General features: G+C 36.3%; 1 long non-coding RNA gene across 1 annotated transcript in view; it reads right to left on the bottom strand.

Moving 5' to 3' along the window:
• Positions 1-16,414, bottom strand: part of LOC145720659 (uncharacterized) — a 387,974-nt gene that overhangs the window by 55,202 nt on the left and 316,358 nt on the right. The window lies entirely within an intron of this gene.

Raw genomic sequence — 16,414 nt, 5'->3', positions numbered from 1 at the left:
TTTTTTTTTTAAAGATTTTATTTATTTATTTGAGAGAGAGAGAATGAGAGACAGAGAGCACGAGAGGGAAGAGGGTCAGAGGGAGAAGCAGGCCCCCCGCTGAGCAGGGAGCCCGATGCGGGACTCGATCCCGGGACTCCAGGATCATGACCTGAGCCGAAGGCAGTCGCTTAACCAACTGAGCCACCCAGGCGCCCCATGTTAATGTTCATTTTAGAAATAAATAAATATATTTATTTCTAAATATATATTTAATATATATATACTAAAATAAAGTTAACTTTTATCTCAGTAGCTAGTGCAGCTTTCTTTTTAAATTGCATTGTAAGTCTAAGATTTGTACTATGTGAAGACCAAATTAACACGAGGAATGTGTTTGTATGTGGTGTGTGCACATGTGTGTGTGTGCATGTGTGTGTGAGAAAGAGAGACAGAGAGAGAAAGAGAGAGCTCTGTATAGTTTTAGGAAATTTCAATATTTTAATGGATTATCATTCTGTTACATTTCAAAATATTTATTTATTTATTTATTTTAAAGATTTTATTAATTTATTTGACACACAGAGAGAGAGAGACAGCTAGAGAGGGAACACAAGCAGGGGGAGTGGGAGAGGGAGAAGCAGGCTCCTGGCCAAGCAGGGAGCCCTATGCAAGGCTTGATCCCAGGACGCTGGGATCATGACCTGAGCCGAAGGCAGACTCTTAAAAACTGAGCCACCCAGGCACCCTCAAAACATTTTTAAATGCAAATTTCCTTTCAGGAGTGGGTAAGATGACTACTAATTTGCTATTCATTCAACAACCATTTTTTTTTTTAGTTACTTTTTAGTTATGTGCCTGTGGAATGTTAAGATTTTGCTATGTTAAAATTAAAATGATAATATCTTATGGACAACTAAACATGTAAATCTATAATTACCATAAAATGCAGTAAGTATTGCAATACTCAAAGTTTTGATACCTTGCAGCTATTTCTAATAGTTTATCATCACATACCACATATGTACATATTTACGTATACCTTTACTAAAAATTTTTAATCCCAAAATTAACCTGCTATCCTTCTATTGTTTAAAAAAAGTACATAATTTCCTTTAAATGTAAAATATGATAAAATCCTAATAACCATGTCCTGAATACAGTAAACAATTTAAAGTCCCTTTCACAAATGTTACGTTGCAGGAGTTCCTCCTGAGTAAAATGGCAACTTTTTTTTTTTTTTCTTTTAAAGCTTGTTCTCTACTTTTGTGGCTATTAACAATGGGCTCAGGCACGTCCCTGAGGCCTGGGGCATAAGATCTTTTTGAGAGACTGGGTTTGTGCTATCATTTGTGATGAGGAAAAGTGAGCACGGCGAGGAGGAGGGGAGGGACTCCACACTGGATAGAACTTTGACTTTCAGAATAAAACACTTTGTTGTAATTTATTTTACCACATTTCTCCTTCCCTTTTTCCCACTCCAATTATCTCTCGTATTCAACTCTTATTACAGATCTCAGCCGCTGGCTGAAGTGGCGTGCAGGATTCCTCGGGGGCAGCAGCTCATGCTCATCCCTGGATTGCCCAATAGGCCCTCTAAATTTTGTGGCTTGAATTCCCAGAGCACACCACCCTCACAATAGCAGCCGGTGACCCCAAAATGATAAGTAGGAGCAAAATGTCCCAACCGCTTATGGTAACTTTACTTGCCCAAGGTCAGAACAACCCAGTTATCTGTTTAGGAATCCCTGATGAGGAATGGTACTATTTTACCTTTCTTCTGAATGAGTCTGAAACTCCAAAATGCCTTGTAAAAACAGAACTGTGAACTTGAAAATACAAATCATCTTCATGACAGCATTGTCTTTAATCTTAAGTATGAAATTGAGGATTCCTTAGACTGTAACATAAGCAATGATTTGCTTGAATAACAGTACCTAAAAAGAACATGCATTGTAGGTCCTCTGGGACCTGGTGACAGTTCTTCATAAATAGACCCTAGTCGAGAAGGTTGTAGGGATGGGTGGATACGTAGAGAATAGCCTAGAAAGCAGCCCAATGAGATAGGTCTAATCATCACACTCATCACATAAATGGGTTGAACTTCTCTTGTTATTCCTGGAAGACGGCAGCCTCTTTTTTAGAAAGCATTACAAATTTCATTCTCATCTAACAGAAATTAGTGATTATCCCATTAGTTAAGTAGTTCTACTGCTAAGATGTTTGTGTAATTAAAGATGTTTGGCATAATTTTTCTTTCTCACGTCTTAAATCTTAGGATTGAGACGGACCAGTCAGCAGTTACAGACTGCTACTTTTCTCCATCCCTCAGCGTCACCATTCTCAAGGAGCCGATGGGCTCTTATCAGTCATAAAAATAGCCATAAATGATTGCATGTTTACTATGAGACACGCATTTTATATGCATCCATTTAATTCTCAAAAATTTAGAAATCTGGTATTATTTTGCTATTATTTTCTTTTGCAGACAAAAAAACAGCTTTAAAAAATACTAAATATTCAAAAGCCTCATTGATAATAAATAGAAAGCAGTTATTTGAAGCCTAGGTTTTTCTGGCTTGAAAGCCCACTGTCTCTCTAGCCTAAAACAATGATTCTTATTGTTTTATAATCAAACCAACTGTAAGTATGCATTATAATAAGTGACTCTAATATATTGAGGTGTGGTGTTGCCAGGGTAGAAGTTTACTGGTGGCTTCTACTAGGGGAAATGCTGACTTTCTAAATTATCTCAATATTTCAATCACTATTTAAATAGCACCCACTAAGGTAATAAAATTTGAATGTGAGGGGCGCCTGGGTGGCTCAGTTGGTTAAGCGACTGCCTTCGGCTCAGGTCATGAACCTGGAGTCCCGGGATCGAGTCCCGCATCGGGCTCCCTGCTCGGCAGGGAGTCTGCTTCTCCCTCTGACCCTCCCCTCCTCATGTGCTCTCTCTCTCTCTCAAATAAATAAAATCTTAAAAAAAAAAAAAAAATTTGAATGTGAATGAGGATATGTAATGTTTAACTGAATTTATAAATGAAAATAAACTGAGGAGGGAATGTGAAACACCAGTTAGCAGATTGGTGTGTGTGTGTGTATATGAAATATACATATATATGTATTATATATATATGTATACACACACACACATAGACATTTGGATACACACACTCTTTTATATACTTCTTTGATAATGTTTCATTTGGTTCTACATAAAGAACATAACTACTGAGTTAATTAATGGTTATGTTATGATACACAGTACCCAGCAAATCAAGTAAAAGAAAGGAGCAAGTGAATCAATGGATTTAATACTTTTACATATAAAATATGTAAGAGCTCTCTATTATTTCATCCAGTAAAACTTCCAAAAGTCACTAGAAGTAGTTGTTAAAAACAAAACATTTTGTTTTTAATTATTCTATGTTGCTTCCTGCCACCAGTGTGGTAGTAGGAAATAGTCACTAATAGTTGCTTCATGAGAAAATAGATGCATGTGCATAAAAATATGGCATATTCCTTATCTAAAAGCAATTTTTGTACAAATTACTGCATGTTCTTTTTTTCTTTTTTTTAGATAGTTTGAGACACCAATGCAGTACTGCAAAATAGTTGATATTTTTGGAGGGCAAATGACTAAATCATTTTATTGTAAAAGCCTTGTAATTGGGGTTCCTGGGTGGCTCATCTGCCTTCTGCTCAGGTCGTGATTCCAGGGTCCTGGGATCTACTCCCATGTGGGGCTCCCTGCTCAGCGGGGAGCCTGCTTCTCCCTCTCCCTCTCTTCTCCCCCCACGCTCTCTCTCTCTCTCTCAAATGAATAAATAAAATCTTTAAAAAAATTAAAACCTTATAATTGATCTTTAATGTACTGGAGCATTGATACAAAAGTATGTCACATACTACAAAGTACAAATTTGTAAGAACCTATATTGATGTCAACTGGAAATATTTTGGATGAACAGTTGTGAGTCAATCTTCCTCCCTTCCTTCCTTCCATCACTCCTTCCTTCCTTCCTGTCCCACTACATCCTATCTTCGAGAAGTCCTTCTTTACATTTTATACACCATCATATGTTTGCTATCCTAAACTTAAATGTAAGCTATACTTGTAAAAAAAAACTTAAGTAAAAATTGCCTTAAAAAGCACTTAAAGGGGGCACCTGGGTGGCTCAGTGGTTGGGCCTCTGCCTTCGGCTCAGGTCATGATCCCAGGGTCCTGGGATCGAGCCCCGCATCGGGCTCCCTGCTCAGCGGGAAGTCTGCTTCTCCCTCTCCCACTTCCCCTGCTTGTGTTCCCTCTCTCGCTGTCTCTCTCTGTGTCAAATAAATAAATAAAATCTTTAGGAAAAAAAAAAAGCACTTAAAGAGTGCCTGGGTGGCTCAGGTGGTTAAGCATCTGCCTTCTGCTCAGGTCATGATCCCAGGGTTCCAGGATTGAGCTCTGCTTAGGCCCCCTGCTCAGGGGGAAGTCTGCTTCTCCTTTTCCCTCTGCATTCTCCCTGGATCATGCTCTCTCCCCCTCTCTCTACCTCTCAAATAAATAAATGAAGTCTTTAAAAAAAAAAGCACTTAAAGCAGTATCCTTGTAGTAAATTTGAAAACTTTTTGTGCAACAAACAAACCCTCACATATCTCAGCTGTATATTTTGTCAGAAAACTATTCCTTATAAAGTAATCTTAATTATTTTGAAATATAATCTAGATATTTTGATTTAGCAATATCTAAAAATGCATAACAGGAAATCACTTGATATCGGGACATTCAGTACCTCAAGTTATACAATACACATTCTTGGTGATCCAACATGCTGCATTGAATTAGTCATGTATTACTGTGTAACAAATCACCTCTAAAATTATTGGTCTAAAACAAAAATGCTAATCATTTATCACTCATCCTGTTAAAATTTCAAGCTGACAAGAACACAGATATTCCCAATGCACGAGGCCTCAGGTGGAAGACTCAGAATATGGCGGTTAGTAGGAAGTGAAAACTCATTCACTCACACATCTGGTGGTTGGTGTTGGCTGCAGGCTGGAAGCCTAGCTGAACATTTGGTCAGGAATAGTTACATGTGCCTCTCCACATAGCCTGGGCTTCCTTACAACATGTTGGCTAGGTTTCATTGATAAAGTGTCCCGCTTCAGAGAGAAAGCAGGGTGGTAACTGAGGAATTCCTTTTTTCTTCAAGCTTTGGAAGTCAAATAGCGTCACTTCCACCACATTCTATTCCTTAGGCTGTGGCATAGATCTGTCCGGCATCAGTGGGAAGGAACAAAAATCCTTCACCTCTTCAAACAGACCAGTCAACATTACACTGGAAGATTATGTAGGGTGGGATATATCATGTTACTGTAGTTTTGCTTTTGGACTCCAAAAAATATATATAAATAATTCCAATTCATTCCCTCCCATAAATCCCAATGCTTTATCCCATTATATCAGCTGAAGGTCCAATATCTTATCATGTAAATAAGGTTCAGATGCATATGAATGTCCTTTGTTGCAGTTCCTGGAGTACAGCTCTTCAAGTACAGTTTCTTGCATTCTAAAGACCCATGAAATTAAGAGAAAAATGAATATGCGCCCCACATCCAATATACAGTGGTTATACAGACATGGAATAATTGCCAACGATGCCCCCATTTAATGAGGGAGAAAACTGAAGGCATGCAGATATCACTGGTTCATAGAAGCTATGAAATTCACAGTACATGACAGAATCAGTACACTTGCTGATTACTACTGTTTAGAATTCAGTGCTACTTCCTGGGAATGATTTTCCACAGCTGTTTTGTTGTTGTTGTTTAAGATTTATTTATTTGAGAGAGAGCAGGAGCAGGGGGAAAGGGCAGAGGAAGAAAGAGAGAGAAAATCCCAAGCCGACTCCTGGCTCAGCACTGAGCCTGATGCGGGGCTCGATCTCATGACTGTGAGATCAGGACCTGAGCTGAAATCAAGAGTCAGACGCTTAAACAACCGAGCCACTCAGGTGCCACAACTGTTTGATAAACACTCTAGTTTCTTGGTTACGTTCTAAGTCATTATTCCATTTCCATAAGATATAGCCAAGTTTGTAGCTGAATATTTTTCTCAGCATGCTTCTATTTGTAATTTGGACTCCAAAGTCATATTTGTATTTTATACTATCTCTAACTTTTGATTCTGATCTCTTTGTCAATAGAATTCTTTTAAAAATTTTGTGGGTTTTCTATGAAACTTGGAGTGATTTTTTTATCTATTAGAAAAACCCACATATAAAAATTTGAGTGAAATATGTTCTGCTGTACCTTGGTTTTCTCATAAAGTTGCTATAGGATAACAGCATTAAGATTCTTAGAGACACTTATTTTCTGTTTGGGACAACAATTTAAAACTTTCTGAGATCTTCACCAAGACTTTTACAGTCATAACATCAGCTTCATCTCTAGATTATGTTTTTCAACAATGCCTTTGATGTTAAGATTAGCTCGGATGCTATTTCATAATTTTAGCATCATTTCTCATCTGTAAAGCCAGGGAGTCAGAAAACTTATTTTCAAACACAGAAAGTCATAGCTTCTCTATGTTTATTCACTCATTCTTTAACTTATCTCTCTGCATTCACATCTTACTAAATACATTTAGAAGAAGCAAGCCAACATTTTCAACAGAAATGTCCTTAATTGCATCATCACTTCATTAGGTATATTTTTCTTTTTCTCTTACTGTAGGTAATAGCTTACTTTTTCTTTTTTTCTTTTTTCTTTTTTTTTAACTTTTTACCACTACATAAGAATACTTAAAGCATCTTCAAGGGTCATCAGACTTCTGCTAACATTCTCTTCAAGATCATTTCAACTTCTAACTGTTCCTTGGTCTCAAAGTCAGTGACCCAAATTTTAGATTTTTTTTTTCTTGGTGGAAGAACTAAACTTTTAGCTACATAGCAATAAGTAATTAATCTATGTTAGCTATTTATCACATAACATTAACCCTAAACCTAGTGATTTTACAACAATAACCTAACATTTTTTAAGGACTAGGATTTCAGGCAGTGCACAGCCAACATTTCTTTCTTTCTGCTCCACGATGCCTCATATCTCATTTGGGAGACTTGAAGGCATGGAACTAGAATTATCTGAAGGCTTATCACTTAGATATTCTGGAGCTGAGGCAAATGTTGGTTGAGTGACTTGTGAGAGTTATTAATAGGAGTATACATTCATGGACCCTCCATATGGCTTATGCTTCCTACAAGATGATGGTGGGATCCACAAAAAGTGTACATAGAGAGAGACAGAGACAGGCAGAGTCATGTTACCCTTTATAACCTTTTAGCTTTAGAAATCACGCAAGATTACTTCTGTCACATTCTACTGAGTGAGGCAGTTACTGTGCTCTGTTCAGTTTCAAGTAGGGTGAGGGGAATAGCATCACCTTTTGGTAGACGTGTGTGGACATCATAGTGTGAGAAGAGTATATGGGATTGGATATATATTGGGGTGGTCATATTTGGAAAATACAATCTTCAGCATCTAGCAACAGGAGTTAACTCAAAAAATACCAAGAGACTGAGGAATTCCAGAACTCATGAGAAAGAATTTATTATAGGATTGGCATGTTGCATAATAATAAAAAAAAAAATAGTAGAGGTGCCTGAGTGGCTCAGTCGTTAAGCGTCTGCCTTCGGCTCAGGTCATGGTTCCAGGGTCCTGGAATCGAACCCGGCATCGGGCTCCCTGCTGGGAGGGAAGCCTGCCTCTCCCTCTCCCACTCCCCCTGCTTGTGTTCCCTCTCTCGCTATGTATCTCTCTGTCAAATAAATAAATAAAATCTTTAAAAAAAAATAGTAGCTTTAATTACAACAGCAATTTTTCATAATATATTGAAGTACGAGTTAATATTCTGTCAACAATTATATAAATGACACATTTTTAATGCTAAAGATAAAGGCACAGGAGAATATATACATTCTCAAATTACAGTAAAATTTCACTTTACCTAGTGATTCTTGGCTACTTTATAAAGAGTGGCATATCAAATGTTTACACATTCCAATGCAGGTAAAATGTCACAGGTATGTCTGCCACGTGTATTTTTTTTTTTTAAAGATTTTATTTATTTTTATTTGAGAGAGAGAGAATGAGAGAGAGCAAGCACATGAGAGGGGGGAGGGTCAGAGGGAGAAGCAGACTCCCTGCCGAGCAGGGAGCCCGATGCGGGACTCGATCCAGAGACTCCAGGATCATGACCTGAGCCGAAGGCAGTCGCCCAACCAACTGAGCCACCCAGGCGCCGTGCCACGTGTATTTTTAACAGTAATTTATCACTAATTGGGTTTGGGCAGTGAGCAGAAATAAAACTGACAAGATTAAACTCTGTATGGAATGGTGTGATTGAAATATTTTTGTAAGATGTCAATATAAATTATCATAATTTACTTCATTTTCTGCCAAAAGTCTCCATTTTGCATAACTGGGGTCACAGTCTTTAGCTAGAGGTTTGAGATACTAATGGTAAAGCACGAATGAAAATAATGCATATCCAAGATTTAAAGGCATACAGGAACTTCATTCTTTATTCATTTCTTTCTGTAATTTCCTATGTATTTCCTGGTGGTTAGTGAAAAGATACTGAAATTATGGCCGAAAGAAATTTCCAGAAAACACAGATGTAAGCCATTTGCCCAAAGCTGTCCAGTAAAAAGCCTAGAGAATTTGGAAGATCTAGGGTCTAACATTTTATGCTCTGGTGGAAATATAGGCCATAGTATAATTTCCCATGATGTCTGAATACTTGTATGCATACAAATCTAAAGGCGGACCAAAACAAACAAACAAAACAAACAAACCAGTAAAAAATCAAGGCAATCGACTTACACTCTGGATGAAGCTGCAGAGAAAAAGTGTTTTCTCAGTGAGGACTCATTTTCTTCACAAGAAGCTTTAACAATGCCAATCATTTATTGCATCCTTGGTACTTAAGATAGGTGAATGGCAGGCAGAACAAAAATCAAGTAGCCATTATCATTACCATCACTCTCATTCATCAACAGCATATCAGTGCTTTGTGCATATGTTGAATGATAAAATAAATCCACTATTAAGTGTAGATTGATGGATAATTTTAACTACCTCATAGCTTTCCCAGTGAATGACCTCTTAGAAGAGATTAGAACTCATCATAAACTGTGTCATTAATGTAATCAGTAGAATTCCATTGCATTTGCTTTTTATTTGTCAAATATGTTTTAACTAAAAGCTTTTAAAAAAGCCTCAAGTGCTTTGTCTCATACAGGTGCTCATTGTCACATCATGAATGACAGACCACGGGGAGAGGCAGACCATGTCTAGTCTCTACAGCACTCTATGTTCTTCCAGCAGAGTGATCAGAACTCCATAGGAATTATCAGGGCTTGTTTTGCTGGAAATTTTCTGCCACAAATGCAGTAGGATAGAATGGTTTTCATAATGCATACCTAAAAAGGCATTGGTAAGGCTAACAGTTTTAAAATATTTGTTTTTCTACCTGATGACTTGCCGAAATTTTCCAAATACTTTTTTTCTGATATTCCCATGATCCAGGTAGGAGTGTAAATGGGAACTGTGAGTTAGTGGAGTTTGCTTGAGACCTGCTGCGTACTATGTTATCAGTGGCTATTTCAAAGACCAGCATTAATAAACATTCAACTCCATTTCCTATTAATGATAGTTCTTTAACCTTCACTGCAAGCCTCAGGACTGAAAAAGAAAAATTCATTGCTGCTGACTTTGAATGTGAACAGAGGACATTAAAATTGGAAGCTAAACTCTGTGTGGGCAAATTTATATCCAAGTGGCAGTAAAATAGCACATTAAGAAAGACTTTCCTGCTGTTATTTTTTTTCTTTGCTGATTATTATCCTCCCAGTGTTTCTATGCATACTGAAGTACAATATGCATATAGATGTAGGCAATTGAGAGTAATATCAGTAAGAGCAAAAGCCTTGGACAGTCCATTATTCTTATCCTACCCTCATGAGCATAAAAAGGAGTCAAAGCCAGGGGTCTTGCTCAGAAAATTATAAAACCAGCTGGAAATCAATGGATTATAAATAACCCTCTATATTTTTAATATTTTCACAAAATAAGTAAATTCTCTCTTTTGATATTTGAGGAAAAATATTTGTGGTTGAAAATATGTGGAAAGCACTGTTAGTCAACATTGCCATGGTATACTATGCTATCTACCATCAGGAGGTATAAGGATAAGAGACACTGATATTTGTTGATGACTGTAAGGATTAGTCAGTAGTTCAAGGGAATCAATAATTTCATCATACATGTGTAGAATCCTTGCAAGTGAACACAGTGTAAGGTGCCTTAGCATCAACTAAATTTATACAAGTTTTACATATCATTGATATAATGTGTCAAATAGAAAGGACATTGAGGATCTCTTCTCTTTCAAAGTTGCATAAAGCAAAAAAGATCCCCTTTAATGAAATATGAAGGTTGACTCATTTAAGTATATGAAAATTAAAGTCATCACAACAATAGTGTTACTTGTTTTCCCTACACTCCACTTGGGTCACACATTGTCTCCTTGAAATTCTTTTCTACCTGGATGCTATGACTCTGGATGTTCTTGATCTTGCATCACCTACGACCAGATTTTGGCCATTTCCATGGAGGATCAAACTTCCTTTGGTCAAATTCAAATGGAGCGTTTCTAAAGGTTCTGTTCACAAGCATGCTTTCTTCTTGCTCTATACTAGATATTTCTGAGCTTTTTTTTTAAATCAGTTTGAGCCTTCTTTTCTGTGTGTGTCTTAATAAAATCTAATGTAGAACACCATTATATAAAATATGTAATTACTGAATGCATGTGTTTTGAAAATTTAACAATATAAAACATTGAAATTTGAACCTCTCCTTTTATTACCTTCTACTTCTCAATCATAGGACACCTTCATAGGACACCACAGACTACTTTTCATGCACTCATGTACATAGTTTTCCTGTTTCTCTTTCCATTAGCTTTGTTTATATTAATGAATTCATGCTTACAATTCTTCCATTTCTTCAGGTGTCCGACCAAAAGCTCAAATTAATTATTCCAAAAATTGAATCAAGTGTGTTTTCCAACTATTTCTAAATCCCTTATTCATTAAAGTCATCATGTGCTCCAATTTATCAAGTTTTTAAATCTCAGACTTACGTTGATCTTGTGTATCTCTAGGTTCAACAGGTTATATCAGTTTTTCAAAATGTCTCTCATTTTTCTTCTTTCTGTTAGACTATTTTTCCACTTGAGGCCTTTATCATCTCTTGTCTAATTTATGTCAGTACTTCCCTAACTTTGCCACAAATTTCTCTACCTCCTTCCAATTTTATCATTTTCTAAAGGTCAAATCTTCTTCCCAAACTACAAATTTCAACACTCTTCTCTCCTGTGCAGAAACCATCAGTGGTTCTTATGTGCACACATAAATATTCTGAGTTTTTCAGCAATACGTTCAGAGCCTTCTATAATCTGACTCTAACATAAGGTTCCCATGATTGCTGTGGTCCTTTTTCCTAGAAAGATTTCAATGGACAACTTAGTGTTCCCAGTCTGAACATTGTTCTTTCTGCACCTCTGCTCTCTCAGTTCAAATCCTTCCACTGCGGTCTCTTCACAACCCACAGAGTAGTTAAAAACCTATCTATTCACTGTTATGGGCTGAATTGTGTTCTCTCAAAATTCTTATGTTGAAGTCCTAAGTGCATGCCTCAGAATGTAACTGTATTTGGAGATAGGGCCCTTATAGAGGTGATGAGATTAAGATGAGGCTATTAGAATGGGCCACCAATGTGACTGGTGTCCTTATAAGAAGAGTGAATTTGGACACACAGGGAGACACTAGGGGTACACATGCACAGAGGGATGACCATGTGAAAAGGCAGCAAGTAAGCAGCTATCTGCAAACCAAGGAGAGAGGTGTTAGAGGAACCAAACTTGCTGGCATCTTGATCTTGGATTTCTGGTCTCCAGAACTGTGAGAAAATACATTTCCATTGTTTAAGTCACTCACTCTGTGGTAGTTTGTTATGGCACGCCCAGCAAACTAATATACCTAAAAAGAAGAGCTAACTTGCCATGTACTTCATGGAATCTGTACCTACCTCAGTAATACCATGTGAGTCCAAACTGGGACAATTTTGAAAATAGAAATAGAAGGTAAAGAAAAAAAGTTACATAATCTTGAATCATATATTTATCAAAATATTTTTATTTTTATGTAGACCATTAAATATCTTAAATATAAATTTGAAAAGTATTTTTTATAGAAAACTCATATGCAAGTATTGAAGTAAAATTTCAAAATTCTTCTATTTATAATTACATAACCCAAATATTTAGTAGTCATATGTTTAATTAGCTCATTAGATGCATCTATTTCTCATGCTGTGTCATTGATAGTTTAATAAAAAATATTATTTTTATATATGGCCTTATTTACAACTTTTCAGAAAATTGTCTTCAGTTATTTAGGTTAGCATATTTAGGTTAGATATTTTGACCTTAAATTGTTTCTTTTCTCTATTGTTAATTGCAAAAACAAAACAAAACAATAAAACACTTTATCTGCTCTTTTTGAGGGTTCAGAGCAAAGTTTTTTTAAATCAGGATATTTTTCCATTCTAAGTTTTATACTGAAAGATATAATTTTTAACCCCCCCAATATTTTCTTTGTCTTTATTTAGATTACCTTTCTCCAAAAATCTTTTATACACCAAATCTTTTCAAATTAGTTACCTTTTGTACATTGTAGGTTCCTGAATTTTACTTCATCTGGTACAGAATATAAACTTATATAAATAGAAAAAGTAGCTCTGTCAAAAATTCTTGACACAAATAGAGAATATTCCAAAGTCTAATTTCAGAATTTCAGGTTAAATTATGTACAACATTTGAGCTCTCAATTTTTTATTTTATTTAGTCCCTCCATTTCAAAGTTTTCCTGTCTCTAATATTTGTTTATAAGAGATGCATTTTGCTAAATGCTTCCTGTGAAGGTTTCACAATGTGTCAACTTGACTAGGCTGAGCTCAATCTCCTGGATTCACTTTCTTCTGTTCTTAGATTAGAATTGGCTACAAGGAAGACTCTTGGGAAATTTGGAGGAAGTGAAGCATCAGCCATTTTGTAGCTCACACACACTGTTGCTGACTTGCTGACTCTTACTGTTAGCATGAAAGAGTAGCCGGGCATGGGATTGCTTTACTTTCCCCTCGATTCTCCTTTAGCTTCATTGACTCCTGCACCCGGTGTTTAACCACTTTACCAAGCACACCAGCTTCTGAGGGATAGCTTCATCACCAAGCAGGGGTAGTAAGAATAGACATAAGTTTCAATGTGTGCTCCTAGGGTTCCAGATCTTGTGGGTTCCAGTGTGGACTCATGATCTTTCCTTCCTGATGTAATGGGGAGAAACAGCATGTCTGACTCCCTATTGCTTCTCTTTCCCTTGCTACTGTGACCTGCAGCTTAGAAACTTCTACTTAATTATGCACATAGACATTTTAACATTTATGTAAACTGCCCGTAACCAAAGCCCACAATTTACTGGACAGATAGGGAAGTATGTACAGAAATAACAATTGCTTGTCTAAGATTTATAGGAGTATCATGACCAGATTCCAGTACACAAAGATCAACTGGCCAAGGACAAAAAAGTTTCATGACCTTCCTTGGATCCTTGCAGGTAATTGAATGTCTACAGATTTCACTCATCCCTTGATTCCAATCCTCTTCTGCTTTTCCCTTTTCCTAACATAAAAAAAAGCTCCAATTTCATCTGGGTTAGAATGGTTCTGTAGGACAACAGTCTGCCACCTTCTCGGTTTGCTGGCTTTCTGAATGAAGTTGCTTTCTTTACCCCAATATCTTGCCTCTAGACTTACTGGCCTGTCATGCAGTGAGCAGAGTAAGCTTGGAGTCAGTTACACTGATGGTCTTCGCTGTGTGGACTACAAATGCCAGTGTTGGACAATAGCCTTCAGAGATCACCGAACTAGCTCACACAATTGTGTAACCATTTCATTGTAACAAATCTACCCCCGACACACACACCCTTACTGGCTCTGCTTCTTTAGTTAAACCTTGACTAATACACTTTGAAAGTTGGGTTTTTTAATTCAGCATGTTGAATATTTTCATTTAAACTTTCCTGTTTATTTTGAACACAACCAAAATTTAGAGAAATTTTTACAAAAGAGTTCAGATCATCATAACGTATATAGGTTTAATTGAAAAATATTTTCTAGTGGTGCCTAGGTGGCTCAGTTGGTTAAGTGTTTGCCTTTGGTTCAGGTCATGGTCCCAGGGTCCTGGGATGGAGCCATGTGGCTGGCTCTCTGCTCAGCGGGGAATCTGTTTCTCCCTTTCCCTCTGCCTCTCCCCCCTGCTCATGCTTTCTCTCTTGCTCGCTCATGCTCTCTCTCTCTCAATTAAAGAAAATATTTTTAAAAATATATTAAAAAAAGAAAAGTATTTTTCAAAGGCAAAATCATTTCTAAAATCTAATTGATCATAAATAGCAGAAAGAAAAATGCATATTATTATGCCGAAGTGTTGCTTTTTAGCTTACAGTTCTTATTAAAGAATTCTGTAGTTCAGTTCCTTTAAGTCAATGTATAAATATTTGTATATACACACTCAGAAATCCACATACACAGATATAATATATTTGCTTGTTTATAAATTTAGCTTCTCATTCAATTGTTAGGATATTCTACCTTGCTCAGATGAAATTATGAATTGGTATACATTTATGCAATATACATTTCTTGATTCAGTAATAACATTTTTTCCAAATTACTACAAAAATAAGCAGTGTTAAATTTTTAACTAAACTTAAAATAGCTTTCTGGATAACAAGATTCATCTTCCATGAAATGAATTTCCAAATTTTACTTTGACTCTACTAGTTGGATGAAAAAAAATGAACTATTATTGAAATTAACTTATATTTGATTTCACTGTTTTGAAGCTTGTAGCAGTTGAAGGATTTTCTTAGTTGTAACTTTGTAAAGAGTCATCCCTTCAATAGCTATTGCTTCACTTTTCATACTTTCACAAGAAAATGTAGAGATCATTAAGGAATAAAATAACTTTAGAACAAGGCATTTGATCTAAGGGACAAGTCATGTACTAAAGAGTGACACATAAAAGCACCTTGTGCTTTTTAATTTGTCTTCATTGGGCATAACACTTCTCAAATAACTACTAATCTTGAAAGGGATGCTGAATATTCATTCTTCAGTGAGTTTGTATCTTCTAGGTATCATGAGATCGGTGATAACAGCATTAGCTCAAAGATGAATGAGAAAAGGAAACAGATGTTTTGTGCAAGTTAAAAAATTTTATCGTTTCTTAAAAAAATGGAAGTTTAGTAGGCCATCTTTCATTAAACATATATTTTCATTTTTTTTCAGTGCTCCAAAAGTGTTAATTACAAAATAAATGATGTTGCCAAAAGAACCTGAATAAATAGCTTTCCATCTGCAAATTTCCATAGGTATTAAAACTACCGAAGAATGTATATTCCTTTTATTCTTTATATACTTTATTTAGGAGAGGCATGAAAAAAAACAAACACACAAACAAATTTATTTTGTTTTGCACAATCTCTTGCCACAACGTGGGGAACTTGGATCTTCTTGCATTTAATCACAGAACTTCTCCAGTAAATAAAGGACTACTAAGGGCACTAGTATCATATATTTTTCCCAAACCACTCAAAATATTAAGAAACTAGTAGAAAACTTTGTTTTACCAACACAAGAGTTCTTTATGCTTTTTCTTGAAATGTTTACAAGCCTATTCTGGATTACTTTAATGCAAATAATCATACTTTATTAAAAATTTAAAATATAGAAATGCTAAATTGGATGGAACATTGAAGTCACAGGTGTAAAATGAAGGTGTTCTGAACAGTCCTTAAAGCCATTAACAATTGTTCCAGCCTGCTTTTTGATCCACGTCCACATCACTGATTATAGCTTTGTGTTTGAACTTTCCACATTATAATTTTCAAATTTCATGTACCTTGTAAATATCTGATTTCTCCAATACATTTTAAGCTCATTGGAGAACAAAAAGTGTCTTTAAATTACCTGTGTTTTGGTTATAGTACCTTGCATGTAGTAGTTCTATAGCAAATTGACACTGATTTTAAATGGGTTAGTTCACTGTATGTTTAGTATTATGTTTTTTTGTTTTTTTTTTAAGATTTTATTTATTTATTTGAGACAGAGAGAATGAGAGAGAGAGAGCACATGAGAGGGGGGAGGGTCAGAGGGAGAAGCAGGCTCCCTGCCGAGCAGGGAGCCCGATGCGGGACTCGATCCAGGGACTCCAGGATCATGACCTGAGCCGAAGGCAGTCGCTTAACCAACTGAGCCACCCAGGCGCCCT

The sequence above is a fragment of the Leptonychotes weddellii genome, chromosome 3 (assembly GCF_054177405.1).
Source record: "Leptonychotes weddellii isolate Sample4059 chromosome 3, ASM5417740v2, whole genome shotgun sequence".
Lineage (NCBI taxonomy): Eukaryota > Metazoa > Chordata > Mammalia > Carnivora > Phocidae > Leptonychotes > Leptonychotes weddellii.
The sequence above is the reverse complement of the archived record's forward strand: the minus strand, read 5'-3'. Positions and strand labels throughout refer to the sequence as shown.